Here is a 16,114-nt window from a genome sequence, read left to right as displayed (position 1 = left end):
ACGTCAAAGTGCAAGTAGATAAATAGGTAAACTGCGTTTCTGTGTGCTGCTCTGGTTAGCCAGAAGTGGCTTAGTCATGCTGGCCACATGACCTGGAAGCTGTCTGCAGACAAACGCCGGCTCCCTCGGCCCATAGAGCGAGATGAGCGCCGCAACCCCAGAGTCGGTCACAACCGGACCTAATGGTCAGGGGTCACTTTACCTTTTTAGTATATGTAGTATAGTAGGATGTAGTAGTATAGCCTTAGAGAACCAAAAAAATGCAAAATACAGCCTCGGAAGTTGAACGGAACCCGTTCCAGAAGTCCGTTCGACTTCCAAAACGTTCAGAAACCAAAGCACAGCTTCTGATTGGCTGCAGGAAGCCGCGGAAGCCCCTTCAGACGTTCGGGTTCCAAAGAACGTTCGCAAACTGGAACACTCACTTCCGGGAGGTTTGCGGCGTTCGGGAGAGAAAATGTCCGAGAACTAAGTTGTTCAAAAAGCAAGGTATGACTGTACTAACACTTAAGAACAATTTAAAACAGCCCCACCCCAAATAAACAATATCCTCCCCCCAGTTACAACACCATTCCCGTTAAGACTATAATGTTAGCACAAGTGGGCTGGCTGATGCCCTCGTTCCATCTCCAAAGGGAGGGTCTCCTTTGGTGTCTCCCCCATGCATGGATTGCACAGAACCATGCACGTCGTCCTGACCTCACAGAATAATAGAACTGCAGGGCTGGAAAGGGGTATCAAGAGTCATCTAGTCCAACCCCCTAAAATAGAGGAAGAGCAAGATATAGAAGGAAACTCAGAAGGAAAGAAAACGTTCCAGAAAGGCTCAGTAAACCATAAGAAAGAGGCAAAAGTACATCTTCAGACTAAACTTAATTAGCTTAAGGGACTCACTGCCACAAGAGGCAGCCACACATCACTTAGGCAGCTTTCTATATTCCTACATACTTTTCAGATTTATGCATTTGACTAATTTTACAATCATTTTAACATTTCAAAACCTGACTTCCTTCCCCCACTTTCTGCGGCTCCTTAAATTAACTTTTTAATACCTTCGGCATATCCAAATTAACTTAGTTTGTTCCATATATTCATCTTCTTTAAACATATGCTCTTGTGAAATTGCAGGTTATTACAATAATCCTGCCGGGGTTTCAATCTGTTTGCAATTTATCTGTAGCTTTCTATATTCCTGAGCCTCCTAATGCTGTCTGCACGGCTCGGCTATAAGGGAGCCTAGCAAGCTGAAGCCTTCCAGGCTGGAAGGCAAAACAGGGGCAGCGTCCCAGAATCATAGCATTGGAAGGGACCCCACGGGTCATGTAGCCCAACCCCCCGCAACGCAGGAACGTCAGCGGGCCCCGTTTCAAAATCTGGGCCACGCAGATGCCAAAGCATGTCGCAACAGCCCAGGAAGAGGTCAGGAGTTTGCGGCACGCCTGGTGTCCCCGCACACGGCAAATGAGCTTTCGAAAGAGCTGGCCTGCCACACCCCAGAGCCAGCTGCCTTCAGGGCATCAGGCTGCTAGCAAGGCTCGGCCACACCCGTGGCCAGAGGGGGCGTTGTGGGCTCCTTTTAAGGAATGCGCTCCAGGAAATGAATCAGAACAGCTGTGCTTACTACAGGGGTGCTAATTCACTGGAGATTTCCAACCAATTACCGCATTTTTTGCTCTAGAAGGCTCACTTTTTCCCTCCTAAAAAGTAAGGGGAAATGTGTGTGCGTCTTATGGAGCGAATGCAGGCTGCACAGCTATCCCAGAAGCCAGAACAGCAAGAGGGATCGCTGCTTTCACTGCGCAGCGATCCCTCTTGCTGTTCTGGCTTCTGAGATTCAGAATGTTTTTTTCCTTGTTTTCCTCCTCCAAAAACTAGGTGCGTCTTGTGGTCTGCTGCATCTTGTAGAGCGAAAAATACGGTAATCACCGCACCTTTCAAAAAAGGGGGGGGGAGGGAAAAGGATCTCAAAGGAGGAGCCATGGGGCAGGGGAGAAACGACAGGAAAGTTATGTACAGCGAGGAGCAAACCCTCCTGGCAAATCTAACTCTTATTGAGGTGGAGGCAAGGGGTGCAGTTGAGTGGGAGAGGGTGGTCCCGGGTTCAAATCCCCGGCATCTCCAGGGAGGGCCGGGGAAAGGCTCCCGATCTGAAATCCTGGAAAGCCACAGCTGAGGAGTGCAGAGAACACCAAGCTAAGTTAGCTTCAAGCAGCCCTGTCTTCTACATGCAGCACAGGTGCTCTGCAGCAAAACTACAGCCTTCTCTTGGAGGAGGAAGTAGACGAGGGGAAGGAACAGCCGCAAGAAAGAAGAGTCGTGTGTTTCTTTAAGGAAGGAGAAGTGGTATCTTCGCTATCCTGACAGGCGGAAGGGGGACTCCTTGGAGGCAGCAGGCCAGCCCCATGCACAAGTCTTTGAGGGCAACGCAAACTCCTTCCCCTGTCCAGCCGGCTTCCAGAAACTCGGGGCCAGGCCAAGTACAGTGGTACCTCTGGTTACATACGCTTCAGGTTACAGACTCCACTAACCCAGAAATAGTACCTAGGGTTAAGAACTTTGCTTCAGGATGAGAACAGAAATCGTGCAGCAGCGGCATGGCAGCAGCAGGAGGCCCCATTAGCTAAAGCGGTGCTTCAGGTTAAGAACAGTTTCAGGTTAAGAACAGACCTCCAGAACAAATTAAGTTCTTAACCTGAGGTACCACTGTACGGGCAAACAGGGGGACCCATTTCCGTGGGACCAAGGAAGCTGGCCATAATTAAGGAGAAGCTGCCCCACTGAGAGCTCTGCTCAGCAGAAGGGGGGTGGACTTGTTCAGATCTCTAACCAGTCCAGGCCTCAAGACCCGAAGGGCAAAAGTGCTGACCCCTCCGACCCTTTGGCCTGTGGATTGGAATCTTGACAAGGATTTTTTATTTAAAAAAAGGAACGGCTTGTATTTTGAGAGGTCTCTGTCCCAGCGTGCGGAAAAAGGACATTTGGGCAATTGGTCCGCCCTCATAAAGAAAACACCCCTGCTGAGAAACCACTCAACAGGTGGGAGGAACTGGGCTTCCATCAGGACAGAGATAACCAGGACAGGGTCAGAGGTCTGCTTCCAGGAACACTATAAGTAAGAGGATGAATCACAGAAGAGAGAGAGAGGAGAAAACTCCATCTTCTCCTGTACATCTTCTTGCGATCTGGGAACAAGCGGAAGCGATACGTCTCCAGGAAGCCAAGGGAATCTGCCCCCTTCTCGTTCAGACGAGGGAGGTCAGGATGCAGAGGGTGACAGAACCATCAGAGAAGAGGATCACCGTCCTTCTGCAGGAGACCCCCCCCCCATACAGGAGTCTGAAGAGGGCAGAGATAAGGTCTCTTTGTCCGGCCACTGACCAATAAGGGGTTGGAGGATGAGTGGGGAGAAAGAAATAGGGTGGATGAGAGGAAGTAAGTTCACATTCCTGAATTGCAGGGGGGCTGAATTAGATGACCCTTCCAACTCTACAATTCTAGAATTCTATGAAGGAAGCCTGTTGCTCCCTCCCATTCCAATTACAGTGGTACCTCGGGTTACATACGCTTCAGGTTACAGACTCTGCTAACCCAGAAATAGTACCTCGGGTTAAGAACTTTGCTTCAGGATGAGAACAGAAGTCGTGCTCCGCCGGCGCGGCAGCAGCAGGAGGCCCCATTAGCTAAAGTGATGCTTCAGGTTAAGAACGGACCTCCGGGACAAATTAAGTACTTAACCTGAGGTACCACTGTACTGGAGGGGTTATTGAACTAGTTAAGACCCCATTTTTGCTTCCCAACCTCTCTGTCGAAGCAGAGTTCTTTGCTTTAAAAAAACCACACACATATATATAATGTAACAACGCACACCGACAGGTGTGTATTCGATTTCCGAAGAAGCAGCTTTATCCCCCAAGTCCTCCATGGAGGTCCCTCGACCACCAGTCCCCCCCCAATCTGGGAAGAAGCAAGAGGAAACGGAGGGAACCACAAGGGGAAGCAGGAAGGAACACACACAAAAATGAAACACAGGGGGTGCTGGATTAGTGAACAGAAACAAGTGAAAATTTGTGGAGAGGTGGAATAAAACTTGTCCGGCTTGACCCTCCCGCCACCACAACACCATCTACTGGCCGGAACAACCATGGAAGCGGTATCATGCCGCTGCAAACCTTCCCGGCTTCCTCCACAGGGAGCTCCTGGAAGCTGTAGTTCACAACAGCGACCCCCCCCCAACAAAACTACAAAGGTTTAACAACCCACCCCTCTTCTCAGGGAACTTTGGGAACCATAGCACCACATGGGGAGAGACCGGCTCCCCTAACAACTCTCAGCACCCTTATCAAAGCACAGCTCCTGACTCTTTTTGGGGAGGGAGCAGGAAACTGGCGGCTGTTTAAAGTGGGACGGATTGCTTTAGAGTCAGGTAAAAGGTAAAGGACCCCCCAGGATCGTTAAAGTTACAGTGCAAATGGGGGTGTCTCTCTCTCACACACACACATCTTCGGGGGATGAACTCACCCCACCCTTCCCATCGGGAAAGCAGAAAGCCATAGGATGCAGGCCCCCACCAACCCAAAACCAATCCACCTTTAAGAGCGGGAGGAGAGGGACTCTCCTTGGGCTCCCCTATGCCCCCCCAAAAAAATACAACCCCCAAATTACTCCCTCCTTGGAATAACCCCCCCCCAAAAAAAGAGGAGTTGTGGGGTGGGGAGAAGGGGAAACGAGGGGGGGCTGCCTTCCAGCTGCCAATCCATCCCCTCCCCGTGGGACCCGAGAGAGGACTAGGATTTGGGGAAAGGGGGCAAGCAGGGGAGGACAGACACCCCCTCCCCAATACAAGTTGGGGGTTGAGGGGCTGAGCTGGGGGGGTGTAGTGACGTCAGTGAAGGGGAGGGGCTTGGGGAGGGAGGGAAAGGGGAGCAGCTCAGCTGGAAGGGGCGCAGGGAGCGGGCAGGTGGGGGGCTGGCTTGAGGGGGCGTTGCTGACGTCACTGGAGTGGGAGGGGCCGGGGAGGGGGAGGGGAGGGGGAGGGGAGGGGTCGCTCTCACCTTGACTTCGCCCTCCTCCTCCTCCCGACTAACGCGCCTGAAGGCCGGCACGGAGGCGAGGAGCCAGGCCAGGCGGCCGCCGCCGCTGCCGCCGCTTCAGCCCGAGCTCAGGGCTCCCGGCTCCCCTCGGCTGGCTGGCTCGGGCTCTCGCCGACTTCCGGGTTCGCCATCTTGCAGGAGGCGGGCGCGGACTTCCGGTCCCGGGAAAAAGGGAGCGGGAGGGAGGGGCCGCCGAGCTGTGACGACACTTCCGGGTTCCCTCCCTCTCTTCTCAAGACATTCTGTTGCTTCTCCTGGTTGGGAGGAAGCTGGGGGAGGCGGGAGGGGCTTGGGTTTTTTAAATAAATAAATATGGAATGTGAAAGTCGCGCAGGGCTATTGTAAAAATACATATTGTATTTTTTTATTTATCTACGTTATTGTGACTTTAATACTTTTTAAAATATATTCAAAATTCCTCTACATTTGTATGTTATGTATATATCTATTGTATATTTGTGTATATAATAATACGCAATAATAGTAATAATGATAATATTTTATTTATACCCCGCCCATCTGGCTGGCTTTCCGCAGCCACTCTGGGCAGGTTCCAGCAAAATATTAGAAAAGGTAGAGGGACCCCTGACCGTTAGGTCCAGTCGTGGCCGACTCTGGGGTTGCAGCGCTCATCTCGCTTTATTGGCCGAGGGAGCCGGCGTACAGCTTCTGGGTCATGTGGCCAGCAGGACTAAGCCGCTTCTGGCGAACCAGAACAGCGCACGTAAACGCCGTTTACCTTCCTGCCAGAGTGGTACCTATTTATCTACTTGCACTTTGAGGTGCTTTCGAACTGCTAGGTTGGCAGGAGCAGGGACCGAGCAACGGGAGCTCACTCCGTCATTGCGGGGATTTGAACCGCCGACCTTCTGATCGGCAAGTCTTAGGCTCTGTGGTTTAACCCACAGTGCCACCCGCGTCCTGATACACGATATAAAATATCTTTATTGTCATTGTCCCATGTAGAACAATGAAATTGAAAAACTACATAAAACATTCAAAACCCCCTAAAAACTCTGAAACCCCATTTTAAAATACACTATACTATAGAGACCCCTTATGTTGCGTTTAGAACCAGAATTACATTTGCGTAGAAACTGTTTCTCAGACGGCTAGTCCTACTCTTTATAACCCTATATACCTTCTTCCAGAAGTCAGAAGCTGAAAGAGATCATTTCCAGGGTGCGCACTATCCTGCACTATCTCTGCAGCTTTCTTATGGCACCTGATAGCATAGATTTGATCTAAGGTGGGAAGAGTGCACCCAATTATTCTCTCTGCAGTCTTTACAACCCTGGACAGCATTGTTTTTTCCCTGGCCGTGCAGCTCCCAAACCACACACAGAGACCATAAGTTAATACACTCTCCACAGTGCAATGATAAAATGTCATCAACAGGTCCTTTGAGAGATTGTGTGTTATGTATATCTCTGTGTTATATCTTTTTTAGATTTGTGTGCTATAATAATAATAATAATGATGATACGTAATAATAGTAATAATAATATTTTATTTATACCCTGTCCATCTGGCTGGGCTTCCCCAGCCACTCTGGGCGGCTTCTAGCAAAATATTAAAATACAATAATTCATCAAATATTAAAAGCTTCCCTAAACATGGCTGCCTTCAGATGTCTTCTAAAAGTCAGGTACTTGCTTATTTCTTTGACATCTGGCGACATATCTATAATATCTTATAGAGTAATAATCTACATTGTTATTATATACAAACTTCCTCAAACTCCAGATGTTTTGAGACTACAATTCCCATCATCCCTGACCACTGGTCCTGCTAGCTAGGGATCATGGGAGTTGTAGGCCTACAACATCTGGAGGGCTAAATTTGAGGAAGCCTGATTATATATGATAAACCCCAAGTATACATGGAATAGCCCGCAGGCTGAACTCCAACTCCCATCAGCCCCGACCAGAAGACCCGCTTGCGAGGCATTATGGGAACTGAAGTTTAGGATGGCCATTTCCCCCACCCCTGTGGACTATGCGCGACTTCCGGCCGGGGGCGATCTCTCCGCCATGCACCATCTCTATAGTTGGAGAGACCCCTTTGGCAATAGACTGGGGGCGGGGCTTCAGATGGGAGGCGCTTAGGTGGTCTCACAGAAGAGATCCCAAAGATCAGCTCATAACAGGAATCTAATACAGTAATCCAATAGCAGGAATCTTTTTTTTTTTAAATGCAACATGGGGCTCAAACCCACGACCCTGAGATTCAGAGTCTCACGCTCTTACCAGCTGAGCTATCCCAGCCGTCAAATAACTGAGGGTTGTGGGGAGTGACGTAGAGAACAGGGAGCTCCCGGGATGTGGCGGCTGTCAAATGGAATCCGGACGTGTTTCATCACTCTTTACCTTATCTATCTATTGGGAGCCACCTAGAGTGGCTGGGGAGACTCAGACAGATGGGCGGAGTATAATTAATCAATTATTATTATTATTATTATTATTATTATTATTATTATTATTATTATTACTATCTAGCTAACTTTATAGAAGTGGGTGGCTAAGCTGAATGGGGAGGAGTCGAGGGGAGTGGGCGGAATGAAGTTTAGGGAACGCGCGCAGGGAATTTTTCTTTTTTATCTAGGCAGCAACAGTAGTCAGTAATAATAATGCACTTTGTAATTTTAAATTGCCTTAACCTGTTTTTAATTTAATTGTGTTTTCATATTAAAGTTGTGTTTTGGTTATCGTAGCTTGCCCGTTCTTTAAAATGTATAGAAAGGAAGAAAGCAACAACAACATCCACTAACAACAACAGAAACAACATCCAACAACAACAATATCCAATTTTTCCCAGGCTTGCCACATAGTTAAACAAACCTTAGTTCATTAATCATTTCATTTCATTCTGATTACTTCATTCCAAGTGATTGACATTATTATTATTATTATTATTATTATTATTATTATTATTATGCATATAGCAACAGCAGTAGGCATGTTGTTGCCATTGGCTGTTTAATCTTTTTGAATTGTTTTTACTACTAAATTTATTACTCACAGTGTCAGGTTAAATTGGACATTTAAATTTTTATCCTTCCAGCTTTCCTTAGGACAGAATTGTTAATTGGTCGGTTAATGGGCCTATCCGTCTGGTTTGTGAAGTTTTGTAACTATTGTTTTTCTCCATTTATTTTTATTACTTCCCCAGTCGGGGATTGAAAACATCCACTGAAGCGTGGGCCATAAATATTGTACATAAGTGAATAGAAATAAAGAAAGTTAACCTGTTGATGGATTATTTATTTGCTATTTTATTATTATTTATGGTTTGCTATTTATCTATTTCGTTATACAATGGGTCGTTAAAGTGTTATGAGAGAGATTAAAAAACAGTAACAATGAGTCTGCATAAATTAAGCACGGCTGGGTCCTTCTCCCTGAATCCTTCTGCATTTCAGGCTGGTGTCCTACCACTGAACTATCATCCTCCAGAGACCTCTCAGTAGATCCCGTCCTACTTCCCCTACTAGGGGGTCTTAAAGCATCCCCGAGCTGATCTCTGCCCTTACCTGGGAAGTCTGGCTTCTCTGACCTGCTCCTTCCAAGCTGAGGATCCAGAAGTAGCTTTTTGTTTACTCGCCACACGAAGTTAGAATTCGAATATCTAGTTTCACTTTCTCCTTTGTCAGCCCTGAAGCTGTAGTAGGAAGCGGCAGAAGCTACAAAAGGAAACAGTAGTCTTTTAATATCATTGACATGATTTTATTCTGTTTATTTGAATATTTAGAATCCCCTCTTTTGTAAACGTTGGGCAAAAATTCCTGAATTGCGGGGGGCTGGACGATATTATCCTCGTGGTCCCTTCCAACTCTCCAATTCTGTGATTCTATAATGGCATGGGACTTTTGTCTGTGGTTCTCTGAGGCTGTTGCCCTCATTTGAGAGTTGGGGGCCAAGCAGAGTGTGGGCCAGGATCCTACCGGCACGCTTCTCCTTACATATGCTCCAACTTTCCCCCAATGAAAATAGGGATGTCTTATTCCATAATAGGGACGCAGGTGGCGCTGTGGTCTAAACCACAGAGCCTAGGGCTTGCCGATCAGAAGGTCGGCGGTTCGAATCCCCGCAATAACGGAGTGAGCTCCCGTTGCTCAGTCCCTGCTCCTGCCAACCTAGTAGTTCCAAAGCAAGTCAAAGTGCAAGTAGATAAATAGGTACCGCTTCAGCGGGAAAGTAAACAGCGTTTCCGTGCGCTGCTCTGGTTCGCCAGAAGTGGCTTCATCCTGCTGGCCACATGACCCGGAAGCTGTACGCCGGTTCCCTCGGCCAGTAAAGCGAGATGAGCGCCGCAACCCCAGAGTCGTCCGCGACTGGACATAACGCTCAGGGGTCCATTCCATAATTATTATTATTATTCCAACATAATAAATCATTAAACATTTTTTTTAAACTTCTCTATACTGAGCTGCCTTCAGGTGTCTTCTAAAGGTTGTATAGTTACTTATCACCTTGGCTCGAGGGGAGCAGGGGTCACATAACTCCAGACCCTCCAACATTTCTCTGATGAAAAGAGGGACATTCCTAAGGAAAAGCGGGACATTCCGGGATCAAATCAGAAACCGGGACGGCTTCTGTAAATCCATAATTTGTCCCTGGAAAAGAGGGACACTTGGAGGGTCCGTCCTTACATCTCCGCGACTAAAGGGGACTAGAAACGTGCTCGTCTAGTTTTAACAGGAGCTGAACATTTAAGGGCATGTGCTCTAGAATATTCATAAGCAAGGGAGGGGAATACTCTGGAATGCTCATAAGCAACGTACAAGTCAGTCTGTTTCACAGTTCACTGTTTGGCTAGACTGGACCTAAGGTCGTGGAAATGAAGGCTTGGCATACGAGAAGCCACTTCCCTGATTTTTTTTTTGTTCTGTTTCCCTTCTCCCTACGCCTTTGGAAATTCCCCACATTATCTGAACCTGCAGGTTGCTGCCCTTCCTTCTCCCTCCGTTAACAGCAGAAGCTGCAAGCTGGGTTTCCGAGGACAGGGATCAATTCGGAATCTGAGAGGGCTTCTCTAAGTCAGGGAAAATAGGGGCGCTTGGAGGGTCTGCCACTCCCTGGGGCCTGGGCACCCGCAAATTTCGGTGCCAGGGCCATGCACCCAGGGCCACACTGACACTCCTGGTGATAAGAACGTCACTGCTTCTCTCAAAGTGTTCTGCAAAATCTATCTGGGGAAGCCACTTCAGAGCTTGCCGGCCTTCAGTTCTGCCAGGGCAGCTGTCTGTCAAGGGTTTTCCGCGGGACACAGTGTCCTCTTGCGAGAGACAGACAGACTGGCTCTTGGGAGGAGGAAGGGGGGATTTGGCCGGCTGCAGCAGATGCAAACCAACCCAGGAGAAGCCTCAGCAGAGGCTCTCGCCACCGGCACCGACTCTCTTGCGCGCTCAGGTTTCTCCTGCGATGCAGGCCCAGCTCCATCGATCCAGCCTCCCCCACCCACCCCCTTCTGGGAATCGGCTTCCCCTGCAAGGAAGAACATCCCAGTAGCTGGGTGAGCCCTTTCCAGGATTCTCAAAGTGGAGGCCAACATTCGCTGCAAAAAAATAAATAAAATGGGTCGTTGCACCACTCGCAAGCAGCGATCTTAAAGGGAGAGTGCTGTGCATATAGTGGCAAACAGGCTTGGGACCTGGGACAGAGCAGAGTTGGGATCCTCATCCGCGAGAGAAACTCGCGGAGGAACCAGTCTCCCTCAGGCTGAGCTGCCCTGCAGGGTTGTTGTGAGGATAAAAAGGGGTAAAGGGGACCCCTGACCATTAGGTCTAGTCGCAGACGACTCTGGGCTTGCGGCACTCATCTCACTTTATTGGCTGAGGGAGCCGGCGTACAGCTTCCAGGTCATGTGGCCAGCAGGACTAAGCCGCTTCTGGTGAACCAGAGTAACGCACGGAAACGCCGTTTACCTTCCCGCCGGAGCGGGACCTATTTATCTACTTGCACTTCGACGTGCTTTCGAACTGCTAGGTTGGCAGGAGCAGGGACCAAGCAACGGGAGCTCACCCCGTCATTGCGGGGATTCGAACCGCCAACCTTCTGATCGGCAAGTCCTAGGCTCTGTGGTTTAACCCACAGCGCCCTAATGGGGAGGTGAGTATCAGTTGCTGGAAACGGCCAGGGGTGCTCAGCTCCTGTTGCATCGGTCAGCCGCTGTGAGAACAGGATCCTGGGCTCAGTAGGTCACTGCTGGCCTCATCCGGCGGGCTCTTTCTGGGGAAAGTTAGCTCCTGAGGAGACGTCAGGGAGATGGGACAAAGGTCTTTCGAAAGGCAGCCACTTTCTCCCTCGCCTTTGCCTCTCCTAAACGCTGAGATAGGTCATTTACATCAGCAGCGCAGGTTCTGTATGCCTCTGCTGCTTCCTAGTGCAACGACCCAGACATGTGCAGGAAAGGTGAGGAGCCATTCCTCCTTCCAGGGATGGGGCAGGGAACAATTGCCTGCAGGGCAGCTTAGTTGGTAGATCGCGAGACTCTTAAATGCAGGGTCGTGGGCTGCTTTGGGGAGGAAAGGATTCCTGCACTGCAGAGGGTTTGCCTAGATGACTCTCGGGGTCTCTTCCAAGTCTAAAGGTAAAGGGACCCCTGACCATTAGGTCCAATCGTGGCCAAATCTGGGGTTGCGGCGCTCATCTCGCTTTACTGGCCGAGGGAGCCGGCGTACAGCTTCCGGGTCATGTGGCCAGCAGGACTAAGCCGCTTCTGGCGAACCAGAGCAGCGCACGGAAACGCCGTTTACCTTCCCTCCAGAGTGGTACCTATTGATCTACTTGCACTTTGACATGTTTTCGAATTGCTAGGTTGGCAGGAGCAGGGTCCGAGCAACAGGAGCTCACCCCATCGCGGGGATTCGAACCGCTGACCTTCTGATTGGCAAGTCCTAGGCTCTGTGGTTTAACCCACAGCGCCACCCGCGTCCCTTTTCCAAGTCTAGGGTTCTGCAATTTGCCAAAGGGAACTGGGTCAGTCCACAGGGATGATGGTGGCGGTGATAAAGACTGCAACCTGTGGCTGAGAGCTTCTGCTCTGCATGCAGAGTAGTTGTTATTATTTAATTTTTTATACCGCCTTTCATGCGAGGATCGCAGGGCTGTTCACAACATAAACATACAACCCCTTAGTGTGTCGGCTGCAGTGTGTAGCCGCAGTCACACATACGCTCCCCGCGCTCCTCCCAGGGCTGGAAAGGTTTGCCGGTAAAACTGAATTAAAGGTACAGGTAAAGGGACCCCTGACCATTAGGTCCAGTCGTGGCTGACTCTGGGGTTGTGGCGCTCATCTCGCTTTATTGGCCGAGGGAGCCGGCGTTCAGCTTCCGGGTCATGTGGCCAGCAGGACTAAGCCGCTTCTGGCGAACCAGAGCAGTGCACGGAAATGCCGTTTACCTTCCCGCCGGAGCGGTACCTATTTATCTACATGCACTTTGATGTCCTTTTGAACTGCTAGGTTGGCAGGAGCAGGGACCGAGCAACGGGAGCTCACCCCATCGCAGGGATTCGAACAGCCGACCTTCTGATCGGCAAGTCCTAGGCTCTGTGGTTTAACCCACAGCGCCACCCGCATCCCAGAAAAACTGAATTACGGCGTCATGAAATGATGCACGTCTAAAAACTGCACCAAAGTTTGGAATGCTCTGCTTTAGAGATTAGAAGATGGCTTTTGTATCTCCACATATCAACCGTATTTTTCTTACAACATCACCCTTCTCCATCTGCCATCCTATCAGGCTAGAGGCGTTATCAGAGGTACGCCAGGACACAGTTTGGTCAGGCAAAAACACTCGAGGAATGTGCAAAGCAAGGCTGGTGAGGGGTGTGGCCTGGACAGAGGGGTGTGGCTTCAGTTAAGGGGTGTGGTCTGTGTTACAGCAAGAATCCGGAAGGTCAGGTCGACTTGGAAGTCTGCATTTGGGGCCCCAAGGCTTGAGATTCCCCACCCATCGCCCTGAACGGACTTGCTAGCAGCTTTCTCTTAGGTTCCAGGCATAACCCAACCCCTCTCTGTCTCTCGCTCAAAGCCTGGCTTTGCTGATCTGTAGGAAAGGCACTAAATTTAGCCGGTGCGAAGCCCTCCTACAATGCACAAACAGGGGATCTGCTTGCAGAACCGCCCAGCCTGGTGCCAGGGCAGGCTTCCCTCGGAAAGGAAGTCACATTGACCTCTTCAGCAGTGGGGAGATTTCCGACCCTCCACGTGTCCCTATTTTCCAGGGACGTCCCTGATTTAGAGAAGCTGCCCCTGGTTTCTGATTTGATCCGGAATGTCCCACTTATTCTTAGGAAACCCCCATTTTCATTGCAGAAGTATTGGGAGGGTATGGAGTTATCGGACCCCCGAGCCATTTGAAGGCAATCCTGTATAGCAGTGGTTTTCAACTCGTGTGCCATGGCACCCTAGGGTGCCCTGAATGATGATCAGAGGTGCCGTGGGCAACTCTGGCCTCTGTCCCTCTTTCCTTCCCTCCCTCCTCTGATGCCCTCTTGCATCTCTGCCTCTCAAAGGCTTGTTGCAGCAGCCCTGGGTACCACAGGCGAATGGTGCCTCTGGAGCTGGCCAGGGCGTGCTTCCTAGGCCCCTGTGGGGCAGTGTGAGGAGGCACCTCTTTTTAGGGTGGCGGGGGCAGCTCAGAGACCAAGGGCGACACCTACAACTGACCAGAGGACCCCCAAGAGGGGAGGAGGCTGAGGAGACACTCCACAAGGGAGCATGTTCAAAAAGGGGTGAGGGGCTGCCAGCTCTGCAGGCAAGGGGGGACATAACTGGGCTCCTGAGCCCCACAAGGGAGCCGTAGAAAGAATGTAGTTGGTCAAGGGAGCCGTGGACTCAAAAAGGTTGAAAACCTCTGCCGTATAGGGAAGTTTTGTTTTTTCAATGTTTAATGTTTTAGTACCGTATTGTTTGCTCCATAAGACGCACCTAGTTTTTAGAGGAGGAAAACAAGAGAAAAAAAATATTCTGAACGAAACAGTGGATGTATGATTTTTGTGGTTCATGCTGTGGCCACAGACATGATATGTGATTTGACGGTGAGTTTGGGGTAGCCCGTTGCAAAAATCCTGAGGATCCATGTGGATCCGTGCTTTGTAACCACATTTTTGCGCCATTGCGGCCCCACTAAACAGTGGGTGCATGATTTTTTGGGTGCAGGCTATAGCCATGGACATGCTATGTGATCTGATGGTGAATTATGTTTTTATATACAGTGGTACCTCGGGTTAAGTACTTAATTCGTTCTGGAGGTCCATTCTTAACCTGAAACTGTTCTTAACCTGAAGCACCACTTTAGCTAATGGGGCCTCCTGCTGCTGCCGCACCGCCGGAGCACGATTTCTGTTCTCATCCTGAAGCAAAGTTCTTAGCCCGAGGTACTATTTCTGGGTTAGCAGAGTCTGTAACCTGAAGCGCATGTAAGCTGAAGCGTATGTAACTCGAGATACCACTGTACAGTATGTTGGAAGCTGCCCAGAGTGGCTGGGGCAACCCAGTAAGATGCGTGGGGTGTAAATAGTAAAATTATCGTTATGGAATGGGACGTCCCTATTTTCATCAGAAAAATGTTGGAGGATATGGCTTTACCTTTACCAGAACGCTGCGCTCACTAGGCCTGAGCTGTTCTGTTTCTTTGAATAAAGAGCTAATTTGGCGCCTGGTGAACTGTTGCTCCCGACTCGCGCTTTGACGTGGTGCCTGTGAGTTTTTCAGACAGCTTTTCCAAGCCCTAAGAAGTTTCCCTCCTGGAATAATAAAGGTAACCAACAACACATTGGTTAATATGGTATTAAAAGTAAAGAAAGATTATAAGGAAGCTAGAAGATGAAGCTTAGATACAAGGATCTTCAGCAACAGTCAAACAGTAAATAAGATAGGGAAAGAATTCTTAGACATAAGGGAGATTCATGAGAACGGGCAAAGTACTCAACCAATAATATGGGATACAATGAAAGCAGTGGTGAGTGGAATTAGTATTAGGGAATCCAGTAAATTGGGGGGAAAACAAGAAGAAGAAGAGATGAAAAAGTTAGAGGAAGAAATGAGGACACTGGAAAATCAATATATTAATGATAAAGATAAAAGAAGTTAAGCACAATTACAGGCAAAAAGGGAAGGAGTTAGAAAATAAAGATATGGAAAAGAAATTTGCTCCCTTAAATCACAGGCATGCTGATTTGTCTTGACCTCGATGGCTGAACCGGCCACAACCTGAACTGACCTCTGTCCTGCCGCAAGCACCAAGGTCTCAGCTGCTAAGGTGGCAGGAGTCCGATCAAGTTTCTTTTGACTCCTCTGGTGTTTATACTACATTTTTAAAGATTTCCCTTGAGAGAGAGTCTTTGAACCTCTTTTGTTGACCGCCAGCATTACGCTTTCCATTTCTAAGTTCAGAGTAGAGCAGTTGCTTTGGAAGACGATAATTGGGCGTCCGAACATCATGACCAGTCCAACAATGTTGATGTTGAAGAATCATCACTTTGACATTGGTGATCTTTGCTTTTTCCAATACACTGGCATTAGTTCGCCTTTCTTCCCAAGCGATGTGTAAAATATTTCGGAGACGCCGTTGACGGAATTGGATTTAGCCGCCCTGAGCCCGGTCTTGGCTGGGGAGGGTGGGGTATAAATAAAAAATTATTATTATTATTATTATTATTATTATTATTATTATTATTATTATTTCGAGGAGTTGGATTTCGAGGAATAGGGAGATGGCGTTTATAAGTGGCCCACGTTTCACAAGTGTACAGTAAACTTGGTAGTGCAATAGCTTTGTAAAGGAGCATTTTTAAACTATAATGTAGTGAACGAGAACAATAAGTGAGAGAGGACACCGAATTTTGCCGCCGCGCAAGGCGCTGCTGAAATTTGGAAAGACCAATAATTCGCCGCTGCCAGTCCAAAGTAGTTTGACTTCACTCCCAATGGCGCATTCCTGCATTGTCTCTTAATAATAATAATAATAATAATAATAATAATAATAATAATAATTTTTTATTTATACTCTGCCCAGC

General features: G+C 48.8%; 1 protein-coding gene across 2 annotated transcripts in view; it reads right to left on the bottom strand.

Moving 5' to 3' along the window:
• The window catches only part of SBNO2 (strawberry notch homolog 2), a 93,141-nt gene extending 84,371 nt beyond the window's left edge, over positions 1-8,770 (bottom strand). The window contains exons 1-2 of one of the 2 annotated variants that reach the window (XM_081177600.1): positions 8,623-8,767; positions 5,052-5,378 (exon numbers count right to left, since the gene is read on the bottom strand). The gene's annotated coding sequence lies outside the window, so the exon portion shown is untranslated. Of the gene's footprint in view, positions 1-5,051; positions 5,379-8,622 lie in introns of both variants that reach the window. The other variant, XM_081177601.1, reaches the window with a different exon arrangement.
• Positions 8,771-16,114: the final 7,344 nt, after the last annotated feature.

Source organism: Podarcis bocagei, assembly GCF_964188305.1.
Source record: "Podarcis bocagei genome assembly, chromosome: 18".
NCBI classification, from domain to species: Eukaryota; Metazoa; Chordata; class Lepidosauria; order Squamata; family Lacertidae; genus Podarcis; species Podarcis bocagei.
Note: the sequence above shows the minus strand (reverse complement) of the source record. Positions and strands in the feature narration are given on the sequence as shown.